The sequence below is a fragment of the Moschus berezovskii genome, chromosome 16 (genome assembly GCF_049115385.1).
Source record: "Moschus berezovskii isolate FMDL1 chromosome 16, NW_MosBer_1.0, whole genome shotgun sequence".
Lineage (NCBI taxonomy): Eukaryota > Metazoa > Chordata > Mammalia > Artiodactyla > Moschidae > Moschus > Moschus berezovskii.
Window position 1 is genome coordinate 63,551,344 of NC_142475.1, and position 15,652 is coordinate 63,566,995.

At 52.7% G+C, this 15,652-nt stretch overlaps 1 long non-coding RNA gene across 18 annotated transcripts in view; it reads right to left on the bottom strand.

Moving 5' to 3' along the window:
• LOC129559830 (uncharacterized) overlaps positions 1–15,652 on the bottom strand; it is a 229,023-nt gene that overhangs the window by 155,121 nt on the left and 58,250 nt on the right. For 10 of the 18 annotated variants that reach the window (XR_016039356.1, XR_008686650.2, XR_008686660.2 and 7 more), the window contains one exon: positions 2,114–2,565. The exons of 6 other annotated variants lie outside the window; for them this stretch is intronic. This is a non-coding gene — a long non-coding RNA (uncharacterized LOC129559830). Of the gene's footprint in view, positions 1–2,090; positions 2,566–15,652 lie in introns of all 18 variants that reach the window. 2 more of the 18 variants (XR_016039357.1, XR_008686652.2) reach the window with 1 other exon arrangement.

A 15,652-nucleotide genomic window follows, 5' to 3' on the forward strand; every position in this document is an offset into this window, starting at 1 on the left:
TGGAGCCTGGGGAGACCTGCTTCACCAGTCTGAGCCCCCAGCTACTCGGGCACCAAAATTGATCACTACGGTGCCGGCCCCATGGGTCTGGTCTGGGGCTGGAATGGAGTAAGTTCTGCCACGTGCCTTGCACAGGAGATGGCTTAACAAATGGCGATTACTTGGACTCCGTGCCCTCGGCATGCAATAACCCTGCAGACATGGGGCATCTGCTTGGAGCAGCCAGAGCGGAGGGGGAGTGGGCACCTTACTTCTCACTGCGACCGTTCTGTGCCTTCAGGTGCCCAAGCCCCGCCACCCACTCCTGGGAGGAGCCTGAGATAACCCCAGACCACCACAATGGGGTTGTTGTAGGGAGTCGCTGATAAAAGGAGAAAAAAGCAGGGCTGCAGGCCATGTGATAAGCAAGGGCGCCATTCTGCAGTGGGAGGGTGGGGGGAGATGGCAGGAGAGACGTGAGGGGGTATGAGGATGGAAGCAGAAGGGCCAGGGTTGTGCCTTGGTGTCCACACTCGCCTCACATCCCCAGGGCAGCTCTTATGGCCACTACAAGACCAGCCAAACCTCCCAAGCCTCCAAGTACCCCCAGGCCCTCAAGAGCCCCCTCCTGGGGTGTCTCCTCCCCCTACCCTGCTTGGTCATGAACAGCAGTGAACAGAGCACCTGTCAGGCTGTTGTCAATTCCTCCCAGCAGACCTCCGGGGCTGCACTGAGTTCCCATCACACCTAGTCCCAGGGGACCAGGAGCCTCCTCCCTGGGGGGCACAGAGTCAATACTTATGGTCTGTCTCTCCAGATGACAAAAAGGACCTAGGGACCCTAAAAGCATTCCATCGTAGGCAGTGCCACACACACACACACCCTCCTCCTCTGCCTTCTCTTGGATAAACAACCTTGGGCAAAGTTCTCAGCTGTGAACTGCGCACACACTGCCCACCCAGTGGAACTACTGGGCTGGTTAAGTTCTACAGATGCTCAAAAACTGTGTCTCCCTTCCATCTGTCCTTTTCACAGAAGCCGAAAGAAAAGCACTGAGTCAGATCTGATCTGATCAACTCCGATGCAATGAATAAGGGGCCCGCTGTGTGTTTAGCTGTGAACAAGGCACACATGTCTCTCGACCTCGGACAACTTCCTAGGATGGGAGGAGGACAAGAAATCAAACACCTTGCACAGATGGACATAATATTTCGACACAGGGAGGAGCTGTGGGCTGGGACAGTGGGCAGGAACCAGAAGGACGTCATTTCCACGAGAAGGTCAGGGAAAGCTGAGAAGTGCCGCGGCGTGTGAGCAGAACCGGGAACCCAACCAAAATGGAACCCCAGGCCCCGCCCCACATGGCTTCTCAGCAGGCAAGTACCAGGCGGCCCCAGGTGACCTGAGCGCATGGGACACTGGCTGTTAGAGCTGCCAGTCTCCTCTGGGCAGCCCAACGCTAAGGCAGCATCCCTCGGAGTCATCAGCGTCACAGCTGCGAGTCTGGACAGCCTTTCAGTTGCAGAACCACCAGAACCCTCCGTCGCCTGGTCCACCTCCCTCACGGACACAAGGCTCCCTTCCCTCGCCTGCTGCCAGCTGGGCACTCAGCCCTCCCACAGGCTCTGGGGACTGGGACCTTTGATCAACTATCCACGCCAGCCAGCAGCGCCTAGTTCAAAGGCCAGCACGGCCCCCCCGGCTCTGCGCAGAAAGATTTCCAAGGCCCAAGCAACAACTTCCCTCCAACCATGAGTAACACTCCCATCGCGGGCTGGGCATCAGCTGTGTGCTGGGCATGATGCTGGCTGGCCGCATGCACACAAGTGTTCTGGGATCCTTAACACCGATCCTATGAAGGACAATGACACGTCACCCCCACTGAGGAGAGGGGAGCAAGGAACCCAGCACTTTGTCCCCGAGTCACTGGATGGATGTGGGTTACAGATTCCAGCCCAGGATCCTCTGGCTCCAAGGCACCCAGCTGACATGTGGTTCTTGGTTCCCAGCTATGAGAATAGAGCCGTTTGCATGATGGTGACCTCTCCCACCAGCCAGGGCAGCAGCACCAGAAGCCCAGGTGGGTGCTGGACCAAATACGTGGGAGATACCTGCATAAGGAGATGGGTCTTACATTTCAGAGGCAGCCCCCAGGGGAGCTGGGAGAGCTCCAAATGAACATTCCCATCAGTGAGAAAGGCAGGAAGCGTCCATCCTCCGTCTCCCATCTTCATCCAGAATCCACGAGGTGCTCAGCCAGGGCCCTCCTAAAACCACCATGAGCATCCAGAAACGTGGCCGGTGTGTGTCCCTGGAGAGCCTGCTTCCACCAGCATTGGTCCCCATGCAGGTGGCTGAGAATCGCTGTACATCCACAAGATTCAGTTTAGTTCAGTTCAGCCTCAGTCATATCCTACTCTTTGCGACCCCATGAACTGCAGCACGCCAGGCCTCCCTGTCCATCACCAACTCCCAGAGTTTACCCACAAGACTCAGAAGATCCTTAAAGCAAGCTTCTTGCAGCTGACAGGTGTAGCCATCATGTGGGACCTTCTTTTTAATTCCTTTCTGGTCAAAAGATCAGGCCTGGGGATGAGAAGGAGAAAAACCAATCTCGTGACAATCATGGACCCAGAGCAGCAATTGTTCTTCCTTCCTTATGTTTGACCAAATGGACCAAGAGGAGGGGCTTCCTTGGTGGCTTAGACAGTAAAGAATCTGCCTGCAGGGTTCGATCCCTGGGTTGGGAAGAGAATGGCAAAGAGAATGGCAATCCACTGTGATATTCTTGCCTGGAGAATCCGATGGACAGAAGAGCCTGACGAGCTACAGCCCACTGGGTCACAAAGAGTCAGACACGACTGAGCAACTAACACACACGCACAGAGAAGGAAACTCACTAAAAATAATGCCCTGCTGCTCTGACACTTAAATACGGGTGCGGGCGGGGAGCCTCACCTCCCACCGGCACCAAAGCCCTCTCGCAAAGGGTTTCACTGCTTAGGGTTCCTCCTTAGGAGCTACCCAAGGACGGCAGGGGGGCTGAGGTACGCCCATTATAAAGAGGACAGTAAGTACCAGAAGGGTTAGGCAGCCGGCTTGGGGACTTACCAGCACAGGCAGGCCTGGCACACAGCCCTGGGCTCCCCTGCAGGGCCCAGAGGTCCCAGCTGAGGGGGTGTGGGGTCAGCTGGTAGGAAGTAGTTCTCTGTTTTGTTTCTTTTTAAAGATAACCACGAAGCCCTGGCACCCTTCCAGGCCTGTCCTGCACCCTGAGCCTCTTCAGGGCAGAGCTTGGGGCCTCTTCTATTATTATTCATTCATTCAGCAACCACTGAGTACCTACTAGGTACCCAGTACTGTTCTAGCTATAAGGGGAGACCAAGAGGACTTCAACCCAGCATATTCGAATTACTCTAAAGACAACTGATAAACAGACAGATCCACAATGCTTAGGGTTTGGGGCCAGAAAGCCAGCAGATGATAACAATAACTGCCCTCGTGGAAGAGCAGTCATTCCCCTTGCTTCAAGCTCTGGCCCCCATCTCATACAATCCCCAACCTCCCTGGGGCTCCTGCCTTTATTTTCCAGATGAGGAAACGGGGTCATAAACACCTAGTAAGAGTAGAACCTGAATCTGAGGCCAGACCATCTGCCTCCCTAGTCTGCACCCTGATCTATGGGTAACGCCTACTTCCAGGCAAGTCACATGCATTGCTATCACTGTCACTGAGTCACTAAGTCATGTCCGACTCTTCTGCATCCCACGGGCTGGAGCCCGCCAGGCTCCTCTGTCTGTGGAATTCTCCAGGCAGGAATACTGGAGTGGGTTGCCATTTCCTTCTCCAGGGGATCCCGCTGACCCAGGGATCCGCCCACACCTCCTGCGCTGGCAGGCGGGTTCTCCACCACTGAGCCACCAGGGAAGCCCTTCACATGCGTAGAATCCCCATTGAATCCTCATCACAACACCATGTGTTATGGAACACTCTTATCTGACTTTAAAGATGAAAACGCTGAGGCCCACACAGCTTAAGCCACTTGCCCGAGGTCACACAACGAGCAAAATCACAGAACAAGGATCTGAAGTCAGGCAGCCTGATTCCAAAGCCCATGAGCTTGACCATTACACCAATTATGATCAACAACAACCACTGCTGTAATTACCAACTTTCCAATACTCAGTGGTGTGAAACGACACAATCCACGAGCTAATAGTTCTGGAGGCCAGAAACCCAACACAGGTCTCACTAAGGTAAAAATGGTGTTACAGCCTATGTTCCTTTCTGAAGGTTCTGAGAAGATCTGTTTCCTCGTCTTTTCCAGCTTCTAAAGGACGCCCACATTCCTCAGCTAGCGGCCCCTTCCTCCATCTGCCTCCATCACAGCACCTCTCGGACCCTGTTTCCATCAACTCATCTCCTCTCCTCTGACTCTTCTGCCTCCCTCCTCCACTTCTAAGGAGATTACACTAGGCCCTTTCAAATGATCCAAGATAATCTGTCTCAGGGCCCTGAGCCTTAATCTTATCTGCAAAGTCCCTTGTGACATGTAAGAAACATAGTCACAGGTTCTGGAGACGAGGACATGGCCATCTCTGGGGGTCATTTTTCCATCTGTCGTCGCTACCATGACAAAGGGCATCCATCCTCAGCCTTAAGCAGTCCTCAGTGACCAGGGGCACAGAGTGAGCTCCTCTTGTTCCATGTAAACCTACCTGCCACAGCTTTTAGACCCAAGAGAAAGATGGGTTCAAAAGGAACTTACATGTCCAAATATCAGCCCCTATGACAAAACTTATGTGGCTTTCCAGGTGGCTCAGCGGTAAAGAATCCATCTGCCAGTGCAAGAGGTCTGGGTTCAATCCCTAGGTCAGGAAGATCCCCTGGAGGAAGAAATGGCAACCTGCTACAGTATCCTTGCCTGGGAAACTCATGGACAGAGGAGCCTGGTGGGCTACAGTTCATGGGGTCGCACAGAGGGACACGACTTAGCAACTGAGCACACACACAGCACACGACAAAAGCACGGGAGAGTGGTTGAAACATTAGAGTTTGAGGTCAAGTTACCAAACTTACTAGCTGTGTTACTCTGGGGAAATATTTTTAACCTTCGGTTTCCTCATCTGTAAAACGGGAACAAACCACAACTACTCACTTCATGAAAATTTTGTGATGCTGACATGAAAGAATCAACACAAACCAGCATGTTTGCGGACACACACGAAGAGCTCAAGGTCAGCCCTTATATCATGCATCAAAGGGAGGTGGCCGCCGTCAAGCCAAGGCCGCTCTGTCGCAGGACCCCTCCCACTCACCTATCTTTCCTCCTCGGTTTCCACAGAGAAACTACCAACAGCTGCCAGCCCAGGAGTGGCATCGCACCAGAAAGTCAGGGTCGGAGTCTTGTCAGCTAAGGGGCTGCTTATGGCAGGAAGGGAAGCAGGGATTTATGGCACCAGCTCCAGTTAACGGCAGGGAAGAAAAGGGGGTGAAACAGTCTGTTAAATATTCACTGAGGCCCACGGGCAAATCTGAAGCCAAGTTTGTTTCGCTGGGGTCAGGTGTATTAGAGCTCTGTCACCTGGGTAAGAGCTATTCATGGTCTGTTGGGTATCACTGCGCCGGAGCGGTGGCCCCTGACACGGGGCAGGGGCAGCGCTGCTGTTCTCGCGGGAAGACAGCCCCACCGCGGTCGCCACGGGCAAGAATGCAGGATGCGGGGCACTGCACACCCTGGCTTCTAGAACCATCGCACACAGCAACCTGCCTCTCCTGGGGAGCATTTGCATTTCCTCTGCCAGGTGAGTCCTCTCAGGTCATTTCCTCTTTTTGTAACAGACTGGCCAAAATAAAAGAGACAGGCAATACCCAGGATTGGCCTTAAAGGGGAAGTGGAATTTTCATACAAGCTGGTGCACAGACATTCTGAAGAAAGACAGACAACCACTTTGGGAAGCTATCTTGCATAATCCATTAGAGCTGAGTAAATGCTTTACATATTCCACGCTTAGGCATAAACTCACAGAAATGTGTACATGTTCACCAAAAGAGAAGCTGTCAGATGTACGTGGCAGTACCGCTCATAACAACCATGCACCCTGGGAACTACGCAAACGCCTGCCACTGGCCGAATGGATTCTAAACACTCACACACACACACGTACACATGCATGCGTGCACACACACAGAGGAATATTACAGAGCCATGAGAATGATCTACAACCGCACACAGCCTGTGAAAACATCTCACGAATGTAATTTTGAGTGAAAAAATCCAGACACAAGGGAATGCATTGCAATGTTATTTATATTAAAAACATAAACATGTCAACCTAATCGACACTGCTAGAAGTCAGGACGAGGTTTATCTGAATGAGCGGGGAAGGGACCGTCAGTGACAAGAAGTGGTCAGAAGGCGGCTTCTCAGTAGTGCCCACTGGATGCTACACTGCATGGCTTATCAAGCTGTTTTATATACTTACGATACGTGTGCTTTTCAATGCATGCAGCCTCAATAAAAAGTTTACTATCGGACTTCCCTGATGGTCCAGTGGCTAAGACTCTGAACTCCTGATGCAAGGGGCCCAGGTCCCATCCCTGGTCAGGGACCTAGACCCCACATGCCACAACTAAGATGTGGCACGGCCAAATAAATAAGTTTTTAAAAAGTTAACTAACACCTTTTTTAATGCCTCCTGTGAAAGCGTGTTTGCTCGAATACTGAAGACATGGAACCAGCCCCTCAGGCCTGGGAACGGACCCTTACAGGTTTCCCTGCCGTGTCTTTTCATGCCTTGATGCCTTATAGCTGACCCTGCCCCGGGGAGGGCGCTCAGGGGAACACTTCACAAATAAGCACCCCTGGCCGGGTGACATGGAATTTGACACGGAATTGCCCCCCACAAGAAAACACAGCCCCCCGGCCCAATTCTCTTGCCGCCTGAGTCTCTCTCCTCTCGGCCTCTGCCTCCATCAGGCCCAAATAGGTCATTTGGTTCTTGACAACCCCTCCCCACTAGGTATTTCCAACACGTAGTGAACTTGCTAAAGAAAACTGAGAAACAGCCTGCCTCTATGTCCTGCTGCTGCTAAGACGCATCAGTCGTGTCCGATTCTGTGTGACCCCATAGACAGCAGCCCACCAGGCTCCCCCGTCCCTGGGATTCTCCAGGCAAGAACACTGGAGTGGGTTGTCATTTCCTTCTCCAATGCATGAAAGTGAAAAGTGAAAGCGAAGCGACTCAGTTGTGCCCGACTCGTCGTGACTCCATGGACTGTAGCCTACTAGGCTCCTCCATCCATGGGATTTTCCAGGCAAGAGTACTGGAGTGGGTTGCCACCTCTATGTCCTATCCAACACCAAGAGAGCATCTTTCTAAAACACCAGCCTCATGTGGAAGGAACTCTGCTCAATGTTACAGGGTAGCCTGGGTGGGAACGGAGAAGGCAATGGCAAGCCACTCCAGTACTATTGCCTAGAAAATCCCATGGATGGAGGAGCCTGGTAGGCTGCAGTCCGTGGGGTCGCTAAGGGTCGGACACGACTGAGCGACTTCACTTTCACACATTGGAGAAGGAAATGGCAACCCACTCCAGTGTTCTTGCCTGGAGAATCCCAGGGATGGGGGAGCCTAGTGGGCTTCCGTCTATGGGGTCACACAGAGTCGGACACGACTGAAGTGACTTAGCAGCAGCAGCAGCAGCAGCAGCCTGGGTGGGAGGGGAGTTGGAGGAGAATGGATACAAGTATATCCTTTTGCTGCTCACCTGACACTATCACAGCATGGTTAACCGGCTATCCCCCAATACAAAAATGGGCTTCCCCGGTGGCTCAGATGGTGAAGAGTCTGGCCTGCAGTGCAGGAGACCCGGGTTCGATCCCTGGGTCAGGAAGATCCCCTGGAGAAGGGAATGGCAACCCACTCCAGTATTCTTGTCTGGAGAATCCCACGGACAGAGGAGCCTGGTGGGCAACAGCCCATGGGGTTGTAAAGAGTCAGGCATGACTGAGCGACTGACACTTTCACTTTTCAATGCAAAATAAAAAGTTTTAAAAAATAATAATAAATCAGTAAAATAAAACTAAAAAAACATCATTCCCAAAATATGGAGTGTGCAGAGGGGTGCTCTGGGAACGGGAAGACCAGGGATCGGAGTTGGCAGGGACAGGGATGTGCAAAGCTGGGTCAGGCAGCCCCTGGCACTAGCAAACAGAGAGAAGCACGGCCCACGGTGGGAGCCAGAGCATCTCCTGGTGCGCGTCTGGCTGGGCGTCATGCCCTCTCTCTGCTTCTGCACCTCTGTGTGTGTGTGCTCTCTCTCTCTTCCCCTCTCTTGCAACAGTGATCAGTCACAGGCTTGATTTTCGTAGGACCAAGAGTCAGCGGAGGCGGAGGGGCAGCTGTGGGGAGGAGGGGCCAGGTCCCCAGGGGAGGAGCCAGCCGGCGAGGCTCCCACCCTCTTAGCGGGCCTCCATTCCTCTCCCTCAGCGCTCCTCAACACCGATGCTACCAAGCAAGGGTCTGATCATCCTTCTCTGAGGAACAGAGCGGTGGCAATTTCTCTCAACACCGATGCTACCAAGCAAGGGTCTGCATCATCCTTCTCTGAGGAACAGAGCGGTGGCAATTTCTCTCAACACCGATGCTACCAAGCAAGGGTCTGCATCATCCTTCTCTGAGGAACAGAGCGGTGGCAATTTCTCCAGCCGTGTCCGCATCATTTCTTGGTGATATCCCGAGAGCTGGAGCCTGCCCAAGCCTGGGCAGATAAATCAAGATTTGTTCCCAGGGCAAGTGGCAGCTGTCCCACTGCTGACAGACTCTACCTTTGCTTCATTTCGGTTTCTCTCCGGCGTGTGCTGGGGTGACACAGATCAGCTGCCTTGGAACTCCCGAGCCTTCCAGCACATGACCCCCTGCCCCGCTCCAACCCCTGGCATTCATTCACCTGACTCCTTATTCAGGGGATGGGGGCTCGGGGCCCAGATAAACCAGGGTGTGAGGCCCAGTGCGGTCAGCTGCTGGACAGCCACGGGCACAGCCCTTAGGCTCTTTGGAAGTACTTCCTCATCTGTTGAATGAAAACGAGAAATTGAAACGCATGGCCTCTGGGATTCATACGTGGAAGAGAAACTGTATATAAAATGCTTAGTGGCCAGACCTGCCCACGGGGGCTCCCTACTCAGCAGAAGGCCAGCATCATCCTCAACAGCCCTGATCAGCTAGTACGGTTGTTTGAGAGGTGCAGACCGCACCCCAACCCACTCACTAAAGTGAGGGAGGGTCTTACGTTCTCTGCATCACACTTTCTAAGGCCAAGTGTTAATAACTCTTGGGCACTAGTGGTAAAGAACCTGCCTGCCAATACAGGAGACCTAAGAGATGCAGGCTCAATCCCTGGGTTGGGAAGATCCCCTGGAGAAGGGAGTGGCAACTCACTCCAGTATTCTTGCCTGGAGAATCCCATGGACAGAGGAGCCTGGCAGGCTACAGTCCATAGGGTCACACAGAGTTGGACACAACTGAAGCGACTTAGCACGCATGCATTAATACTCCCACCTATGTTGATTACAGCCATTCTTTAAAAAGTCTGACACTGGGTTCGGCCAGGTTCGCAGAGACCTGCACAGCCCTGGAGAACTCAGCGGAGTCTCAGTAAACGTTGGTTAGAATAGTAAGTGATTAATTATAACCATACACTGAATGCTCACTATGTCAGGCACGGCGCTAGGAGCTGTAAATCACATCAACCAAGAAAGACAGAATTCCTGCCTTCAAGGAGTTTCCAGGCTACACACCAAGGGATCCAGATATGCAAACAGGCAGAGACGGTACATGGCCATAACTGGGTACGTGGGTGACGTCCAAGTTCCCTTGGCAGGGTAGTAGTGGGTGCTGGGCAGAGAAGGAGAGGCTGAACCAGTGAATGAGAGTGGCTCCAGGATGCTGGAGCACACGAAACCTTGGGAATAACCTGGTTCCTCACTGAACAGCTGAGAACAAAGGCCCAGAGAGGTGCCCAGCTAAGACCTGTGGGAGGCAGAGTAAGAAGCAAATCTCAACTGAGAGGGGGGTGCTGGGCACAGGAGGAGCTGCTCCTGAAGTCGCCAGGTGCGAGGCCACGGTCAGAGGGCTGCATGGCTGGAGGCCCAAGGGGCAGGTAATACCCCGATCTCCTGCGTGGTCACTCCAAGAGTGCTGGTTGTGTTATGTCGGGTAAAGTCAACAGTGCCGTGAGGCAGGAACTTACTTCCAAACAAGGACGCTGGCACACGCCAAGTCACTCACCCAAAGTCATGTGGGGAGTCAGAGACCCTGAGATGGGAGCCCAGGCACTTAGCGCCGACAGCATTTTTGCCTAATCACGAGGCTGTCCTGCGTAGAAGGCTTATATGGTGGGAAAGATTGGGGGCAGGGTGACAGGTTCTGGAAGACAAAGTTGGGGTCGGTGGGAGTTTGATCACTAGAAAAGGCAATGGAGACTTCGGAGGCATCAATATCCATTGACCAGAACGCCCCCACCTGATGACCTGTCAGTGGATCTCTCTCTTTTCCTGAGGTACGGGTCTCTTGTGTCATCCACAACACGATTCTCCAGGAGGCTCCTCATCAGAGCTGGACGTCTGTCTATCACGTTGTTCCCACCAGGCTCAGGGATGACAGGGTCGGAATGGGGAGGTGGGTCTCCCCCAAAACCACTGACGCCTGACTGTTTCTCCCTACCTGCATGTGAGAAGACAGATGACCCCATAGAAACTGGGGGCAGTGCTCACCCAGGCGGGCTGTGGACACTGGTCACAGGCTGTCCTGTGACACAGCCACCAGCTTTGGGGGTACAGGTGTCCTGATTGCACATGTCTAGGGTTACTTCACAACAGCCTTCTTTTTCACTAACTAGACCAGATCAGGGGATTCCCTGGTGGCCCAGTGGTAAAGAATCCACCTGCCAATGTAGGAGACTTGGGTTCGATCCAAATTACGGAAGATCCCCTGGAGGAAGAAATGGCAACCCACTCCAGTATTCTTGCTGGGAAATCCCACAGACAGAGGAGCCTGGTGGGCTCCAGTGCTTATCAAACAGCTGTGAAACCTTGAACTTCAGTTCTCTGAATCCACATGCCTCCCTGCAAAATGGGTCTTGCCTTGCACAGTTAGGGGAAGAATTAGAATTAATCTACTCAAGCCCTTACATATAGTAGGTTTTCTTTCAATAAAAGCAAACCTTTCACTGAATCAGCTTACCTCCATGCTCCTTCACAGCCTGAAGGTGGTTAAGATACTGAACACTTCCCTTGTACAAATGACAAACCTCCAAAGTTCTTTTAAAAGTTCCTTTTGTTTGCTTTTGCCCACAAAGAACCCCAGGGAAAGGTCAGCAAAGACCCAACTGTCACTCAAATCCCATGAACAAACGGGGCAAAATGCCATGGAACTGAACCACCCAATAGTGACTAAAGAGAGAGTTCTCTACAGGGCAGGGGTACCCACCCTTAAAAACTACAAATAGAGAAGATCTAGGGAGCATGTGTTCTCCAAGAAAGTAACTTTGAAGGAGACTCAAGATCTCATGTGGGACCCTGTCTGCAAAGAGCTTCAAATCTCATTAAAAATGGGGCTATGAGAAATAAATAGTCCACGAAAGGACGGAGTCCACAAGCTGCAGGCTCCAGGACCTTGGGGAGCTCCATGTCAGACTGGAGCTGTTTTCATGGATGGATCACATGCAGCCTGAGAGTTGAGTGAGTTGGGAAGAAGCAAAAACGATATTCAGGGTAAGGGGAGGAGTGATGCGCCAATTAAGGAGGAAGATGAGACTGGCATTTATTGATTGCCTTTCCAATTCTCCCATTTAATCCCCACTAATGCTCACACCCCCAGAGACAGGTCTCAAATCCCCAAAGTACAGAAACATCAACATGGTATCTCCGATTCAACGGGCATGAACTTGGGCAAACTCCAGGCAGTGGTGAGGGACAGGGAAGCCTGGTGTGCTGCAGTCCATGGGGCAGCGAAGAGCAGGACACAACTTGGCGACTCAACAACAAACAGGTAGGCATCTTGCCTGATGTTACTCAGCTATCGCAGGGTGGAACTGAACTCAAAACCACTGGACTCCAAGCCTCCTCCAGATCCATCATCACAGCAAAACCTGGCCTCACTTTAGGAGTTGGGTCTTGGACTCTCAGGTCTGGGGACTCCGTTCCTCAAGACAGAGCTTTCAGCCCAGCTTTCAGCAGGGCTGCACCTGCCCTCCTCCACATCCTACCATACACATCATCACCTTTATTCCAACTCCTCTTAATACTTGGATTAGCTGGGCTTCCGGAGAGGTCACGCTTGTGACTCCGGAATGCACTTCTGACTTTCACAGAAAAGGTCTTTCCTTCAAGTCACAGGGGCACATGTCACTAAGCAAACCCGGGCGGTGAGCTGCCTGCCCAGAGGGCACTGGGAAAGTCCAAAGTGGAGGCAGTGGGGCAGGAGGAAGAGACGGCAGAACAAGAATCCAGACAGGGAGGGAGGCGTGGGAAGTGATCACATGCATCACCAGTGCTCTGCGGTGGTAGGGAGGGGTTTACAACATCCAGCAAGTGATCCTGACAGACAGAGCAGCTTAGAGCCCTCCCCGCTTCCCTTGAACGCTGCAGGCAAACCCCACTTACACCCCAGCATCCAGGGTCAGGAGACAGAGTGCATGGGGACATGAACATGACTGAGGAGCAGAAAGGAGAAGAAAGGAAGGAAGGTAGAAAAGGAGGGAAAAGAAGCAGCAAAAATTCAAACGTGTTAAAAATACATCAGAATCACAGTCCAGATAAAAACCCTGACTTGGGGAACTTCAGTCTCCAGAGCTCCATGGGAACTGAATGGTACCACAGCATTCATGGCAAGCCAAGTGTGACATTACACACACACTACACACACAATCACACACATACCCCACACATCACATACACACACCACACATCACACACAACACACAGAGAATACGCACACAACACACACAATACACACACTACACACACAACACACACAATACACACATAACACGTACACATCACATACAACACACACATCACACACATAACACACACAGAACAGATATACATCACACACAACACACAACATACATATCACACACAGCACACAATACATACACATCATACACACAATACACACACATCACAACACACACATCACACACAATACACACACCCACACTGCTGTTGGGGATGGTGTATGTGAATCCCTCCACATTTACCAAAGGTCTTCACCATGTAAATTTCAGTACTAGGCTCACAAAAGATTTCTCTGGACCAGTGGGTCTGACACTAGAGTGGGCCTAAGAATCACCTAGGGTCTTATCACAATACAGACCTCCAAGGTCCACCTGACTTGACAGCAATTCTGTCCAGTAGGGCTGGGGTGGGGTCTGCTCTACAGGTCCCTCGGGTGGTAGACATGCAAGGTGATAGTGAGGCAGGGTCAGGTTGATGCAGAGCCATGCCATGATGCAGGGCTGTGGTGATAAAGGATGAGATGCAGAGTGCTACAGGGTGATGCAGTGTTGCACGGTGGTGCAGAGATGCAGGGTGATGCAGTTAGAGTGATGCAGTGATGTGGGGGTGATGCAGTGATGGACGGTGATGCAGTGATGGGGTTTGATGCAGTGATGTAGGGTGATGCAGTTAGAGTGATGCAGTGATGAAGGGTGATGCAGTGATGGAGGGTGATGCAGTGATGGAGGGTGATGCAGTGATGGGGGGTGATGCAGTGATGGGGGTGATGCAGTGATGGAGGGTGATGCAGTGATGGAGGGTGATGCAGTGATGGGGGGTGATGCAGTGATGGGGGTGATGCAGTGATGGAGGGTGATGCAGATATGGAGGGTGATGCAGTGATGGGGGGTGAGGCAGTGATGGGGGGTGAGGAAGTGATGAGGGGTGATGCAGTGATGAGGGGTGATGCAGTGATGCGGGGTGATGCAGTGATGCAGGGTGATGCAGTGATGCAGGGTGGTGCAGTGATGCAGGGTGGTGCAGAGATGCAGGGTGATGCAGTGATGGAGGGCGGTGCAGAGATGCAGGGTGATGCAGTGATGGAGGGTGATGCAGTGATGGAGGGTGATGCAGTGATGGAGGGTGATGCAGTGATGGGGTTTGATGCAGTGATGCAGGGTGATGCAGTTAGAGTGATGCAGTGATGTGGGGTGATGCAGTGGTGGAGGGTGATGCAGTGATGTGGGGTGATGCAGTGATGGAGGGTGATGCAGTGGTGGAGGGTAATGCAGTGATGCAGGGTGATGCAGTGATGTAGGCTGATGCAGTTAGAGTGATGCAGTGATGGAGGGTGATGCAGTGATGGAGGGTGATACAGAGATGCAGGGTGATGCAGTGATGGAGGGTGATGCAGTGATGGAGGGCGATGCAGTGATGGAGGGCGATGCAGTGAAGGAGGGTGATGCAGTGATGCAGGGTGATGCAGAGATGCAGGGTGATGCAGTGATGGAGGGTGATGCAGTGATGGCGGGTGATGCAGTGATGCAGGGTGGTGCAGAGACGCAGGGTGATGCAGTGATGGAGGGTGATGCAGTGATGGAGGGTGATGCAGTGATGCTGGGTGGTGCAGTGATGCGAGGTGGTGCAGAGATGCAGGGTGATGCAGTGATGGAGGGTGATGCAGTGATGTAGGGTGATGCAGTGATGGAGGGTGATGGAGTGATGGAGGGTGATGCAGTTAGAGTGACGCAATGATGTAGGGTGATGCAGTGATGGAGGGTGATGCAGTGATGGAGGGTGATGCAGTGATGGGGTTTGATGCAGTGATGCAGGGTGATGCAGTTAGAGTGATGCAGTGATGTGGGGTGATGCAGTGATGGAGGGTGATGCAGTGATGGAGGGTGGTGCAGAGATGGGGGGTGATGAAGTGATGGAGGGTGATGCAGTGATGCAGGGTGATGCAGTGATGGAGGGTGATGCAGTGATGGAGGGTGATGCAGTGATGTAGAGTGATGCAGTTAGAGTGATGTAGTGATGTGGGGTGATGCAGTGATGCGGGGCGATGCAGTGATGGAGGGCGATGCAGTGATGCGGGGTGATGCAGTGATGGAGGGTGATGCAGTGATGGAGGGTGATGCAGTGATGGCGGGTGATGCAGATATGTAGGGTGACGCAGTGATGGAGGGTGATGCAGTGATGCGGAGTGATGCAGTGATGGAGGGTGATGCAGTGATGCGGAGTGATGCAGTGATGGCGGGTGATGCAGTGATGGAGGGTGATGCAGTGATGGAGGGTGATGCAGTGATGCGGGGTGATGCAGTGATGCGGGGCGATGCAGTGATGGAGGGTGATGCAGTGATGCGGGGTGATGCAGTGATGGAGGGTGATGCAGTGATGCAGGATGATGCAGTGATGCAGGGTGATGCAGTGATGGAGGGTGATGCAGTGATGCAGGGTGATGCAGATATGTAGGGTGATGCAGTGATGGAGGGTGATGCAGTGATGCGGAGTGATGCAGTGATGGAGGGTGATGCAGTGATGGAGGGTGATGCAGTGATGGCGGGTGATGCAGATATGTAGGGTGATGCAGTGATGGAGGGTGATGCAGTGATGCGGAGTGATGCAGTGATGGAGGGTGATGCAGTGATGGAGGGTGATGCAGTGATGCGG